Raw genomic sequence first — 4,638 nt, forward strand, 5'->3', positions numbered from 1 at the left:
CCAGCCTCTCTCTGCCTGGACACCATAACTAACTTGTAGGGTGCCTGCCTGGCCTTTTAAACAGCCCCTGAATGAGGAGCTCACAATGCCTCCCTTAACTACTCACTGAGGTCACAGAGCCTGTTCTGCTGACCAAATCCACCCCTCTGCCTGGACACCACAGCACAGCTAGGTCAGGGAGGGAGCCAGCCAGCCTTTATAGACAGGTGAGAATGGGGCTCCTTCTATAGGAGGGGAAGGCAGCCCAGTGTGTAGCCCCTCTTGCACACCTTGTGATTTCTTCTTAGGATATGATACATTCTGCATTCTTGTACAATAGACATGGAGAGGGGTGCAGGTAACGTGAAGATGAGTAGCTGTTTGGAAGCTATCTTTTTTATCTCCAGTTTAGTTTTAGGTGTGATTTTAGGAGGGCCAGAGTCATAAGTTACTTCTAACTTCTTCATATTCTTTTGGCATCCAGGATAACTTGACATTTCTTATCTCGCTGGGGATGACAATTTTATAATCCCAAGAGTACTCAGGGGATAAACACCTTGGTTGGTTAGTTGAGGAGCTAATATTTGTTCAGGTTGCTTTTGTCATGCCACACTGCCTCAAAGTTGTGTTCCTTGTCCTCCTTGATGCCTTTATAGCATTGGCGAGTGAGGTTCGGGACATGCAGTGGATGCCTCACAACACAGCCCCTCTCTCTTTCTGGGCCACGACCTTCAACAGGAAGGAGTGATGAAAAGACCACCTGTGCCCCAAGGCTCTTCAGCTCCATGCCCAGAGTCTCATAGTCCCTTTCTATATGTTAAAGGCTGTGTGTGGCAGTAGCATTTGTACCCACATGAATCTGAAGGAAGGGGTAGTGCTCAGTGGGCTTGAGAACACTTGGCAACTTCTCCACCACATCGTCAATCTTTGCACCTGGAAGACCCCTTCTGGCGCATCCTGTTTCCTCTGCACACTGCTGCCTCTGTTCCCCTCAGTTGGGAGACACCTATCACCACCACTCGTCTCCTCCTCCTCTGAGAAGGGCAGGAATCATTCAATGTGCTGTGCCTTCCAAAGCCTGCTTGGAGTGCTCTAAGTCTGCACTTGCTGCTCTTGAGTCTTCCCCTCTTGTCTATTGGAGCTTATTTTGATATTGTGGGGATAAGTTACAAAGGCAGGAACTGTACGGTTTGAGTACTTCCTACAACTTCCTCTGGGCTGGCCATCTCCAGACTGCAATTCTCTTTCTCCAACATCGTCTCCATGGAAGATAGTAACAAACTCCAAAGGAAAATTCAGATGACTATGTTTAAACATGTGTAGGGAACATTTGTGAAGATGAATGGTCAACCAGGAAGGGTGAACTGATCACCCTTTTCTCACCCTGGGCTGCTCTTCCACCTTCATGATGACATCATCTGATTCTGATTCTAATATTCTCCTAGCCTCCTCCTCACATGCTGCAGGGTTACCGTAGAGACAGCAAGAAACAGCTTTGCACCATCACTATTCCGTTGCCCACTTCTTACCGGACGTCAATGTGTTTTTTGTGTCAGCATTCCTATCAACATGGAGGTAGGAAATTTTCCCATCTAGATGTTCACCTGTTCTGCTTCATTGTCCCATGAAGCAGACAGAGAAGCCAGTTGAGAAGTTAAGGATTTATAGCTGGGGGATGGATGAAATCTTTGGACAACTTAGAGACAGTAACATACATGCAAGTGGATGCTGTGATAGACAGCAAGAGAAAAGGGAGAAAGGCAGATTCCCTTAAAAAGCCACCCCAGTTAGTCAAGGTCCCAGTACCCCCCATGGGGCTTAGATAAGCCATGATTAAGGCCCATTCAATGGCCTTCAGTGGGACTTACTCTTGAATATATATTTCACTAGATGTGCCAATAAAATCTGAGGCTCCTTCAAAAACATATATTTATTTTCAGTACTACTGTCCATTTACATTGCATTTTGTAGAACAATGTACATTGCACTTGTCCAAAGCAGCTTACAAACCAAGAGTTTCTAGGGAGCAACAACACAAAACATCAGTTTGGGAGGAAAAGCAGTAGATAAATACGTAAATATTCATAAATGATCCACATTGATTCAGAACCAAAAGCAGTTTGGTTAGATTCTGCTCTCATGTGAGAGCGTGAAATAGCAATTGTTCTTTAGATAAATGATGGTTTTTGTCGCCAAATTTTAGAAACAGGTGAGATTAACAGGTGTAAGATTTAGCCAGTGCCTAAATCTTTAGCCAGGGTGGGCCTCTACCATTGCAGAACCTTAGCTCCCATTCCACTGGAACAGAGGAACCCCACTGTCCAGATTGGGAGCACTGACCCTATGCCATCAGCCGCAAACAAGGAAATGCTTCTGGTCCTCCAGCAGGTAGAACCCCAAACCACTCTGGGACCTCCTCGTACAGGAGTGGTTGCAAACAGAAATCAACAAAATTCAGGCCTCTTTGCAGAGGATATAATTTTATGCACCTCTGACCCTATCACAGCAGGAAAAATACTAAGTACAGAATTGGAACAGTTCTCTAGGGTCTCAGGATTGCAAAAAACTTTTAAGAAAGCAGAGGTAATGCTTTTTCATACACCACCCCATTCATATACAACAGACTTTTACAGCAATGTTGAAGATTCCAATAGCTAGGAAAAGTTCTAGATATCTGGGGATGCAAATTACCCCAAATTTGAACAAACAAGCTGTTTAGTACGGTTTGGAAAGCTCTATATATGCATATAATACATTGGTGGAGTGATGGCTCTGTGGATTTTTACTGGGACTGGATCTTGCAAGAGAGGTTTTGGAAGCCAGCTGATGGAATTCTGGCTGGGAAATGAGCACCTTCACCTGCAGACCTCCTTGGGTAAATGGCACTCCTTCTTCACTTAGGTCCTTCTGCTCTGACCTCCACTTTCTATTTCATCGCCATCTCCAGGGTCCTCTCCTTGTGAAGGTGGGAGAGCCAGTGTGCTTTGTGACAGTTAGAGTGTTGGACTGGACCCAGAGAAGCCCGGGTTCAAATCTCATGGTGAGAGAGTGGTGCAAGAGTCACCAGATGCACATGTGAGAAGCTGCCTGCCGGACTGTGACTGTGTCTAGGTCTCCTTCCATAGCCATCCTCTGCCCACCTCTAGGGAGGAAGGGTGGCTGTGGTGTGGAATCACAGGGCTGGGGAGAAGCAGCAGGCGGTGTGACTCCCCCCAGACTTGGAGAAATGTTTGGGCCAGCTGAAGTAGGCAAGGAGGGTGAGGCCCTTCTGGGGTGGAGAGGATGGTTTTTTATGTGACACCCTTCAAAGACCATTCTAACCTTATGTGTCACACTTGGGGGTGGGGTGTGTGGCAGCTGCTGCTTTGGGATCTGCACCCCAAGGTGTTGCTACAAACCATTTTTTTTACTGCAAAAGATAATAGAACTTGGGTGATGCTATTGCACCCCTTGGTGATGTCATTGGGAGTGCAACATGGTCCAGCTTCCCCCTCCCTCCCTTACAGTTCACAGTGACTCAAGTGGCCTCCCTGGCCATTATATAGGTGACGCTGTAGCAGAAGGAAAATGAGGTCCACAGTTTCCTTTGCCTTGATGGTGTGTAGCCAGAATCTCTGGCTTTTACCCTCTGTTGCCTTACAAATTGGCAACAGAAGGATTATCACATATGTGCAAACTTGGTCTGACTTTGACGGGAGTTTGTTCTCTTCCTCACAGGTGATTCGCTTTCTTATCATGCCTTTCTCAACCAAGGACAAACAGCAGGAGCCCAAGAACCGGAAATATGTGGAGGTGTATAAAGGAGTTGGTGGTACGATGACTGCCACCCCCACAACGCCCACACTTCCTTTGCTGATGGGATGAACTGTGAAAGTGGCCAAGAGTACCACTATTCCTTCAAGCACTCAGAAATGAAATTCAGGAGCATGTCATCCCCTGGCTTAATGTTTTCGTTTCCTCTGGAGGCTCCATGTGCATTTCATCCCCTGATGGGATGGGATGGAAGTTTTACTTCAGAGTGATTTTTTTAGGTCTTTCCTGGAAGGTTATTTTGTTCCCTCAGATGCCCCCTTTTCTATCATTTTGGCTTCCTTTTTGGCCTCGTAGGATTTTATATTTGGGGGGCTTTCTTTATTGGGGTTAGGTGTGCCAGGTCTCCCCTATCTACCTTCCCACAGGAAGGCTAGCTTTTTCTGAATAGGTTCCAGGGTCCTTCTCCCTTTGCCTCATTTCTCTCTCTCTCTCTCTCTTTTTTTAAAAAATATTTGTCATTAAAGAATTATTAGTTTTTAAAAATTCATTTATTGTCTCTTTTTTCAAGTTGCGGTTTCTACAGATGGTGAGTGGGGTGGGGTGGCAATGGTGAGTGGGGCAGGGTGGCAATGCTTCTATTCTTCTACTTAGTGTATGTGTGGGGGTTTTGTGTCAGTGTCGCTTGTGTGGGTTCTATTACTATTAAAAAGTATAAATCTAAATCAAACAAGTGTTGGAAATGTAAAGAGAAAGAAGGTACTTTTTATGTGGTGGTCTTGTAGTAAGGTTAAAGCTTACTGGGAAATGATATATAATGAATTGAAAAGGATGTTCAAAATAATTTTTAATTAAAAAACACACCAGAAGCTTTTCTTTGGGGAATTATAGGGACAGAACCACCTAAAC

At 45.3% G+C, this 4,638-nt stretch overlaps 1 long non-coding RNA gene across 1 annotated transcript; it reads left to right on the forward strand.

Annotated features, from left to right (window-relative positions):
- Nucleotides 1-1,391: 1,391 nt before the first annotated feature.
- On the forward strand, nt 1,392-4,275 carry LOC308468785. The gene is made up of 2 exons (XR_013981882.1): nt 1,392-1,521; nt 3,697-4,275. It is a non-coding gene; the product is annotated as an uncharacterized lncRNA (long non-coding RNA).
- The last annotated feature ends 363 nt before the right edge of the window (nt 4,276-4,638 follow it).

The sequence above is a fragment of the Podarcis pityusensis genome (genome assembly GCF_964106645.2).
Source record: "Podarcis pityusensis genome assembly, chromosome: Z".
NCBI lineage: Eukaryota > Metazoa > Chordata > Lepidosauria > Squamata > Lacertidae > Podarcis > Podarcis pityusensis.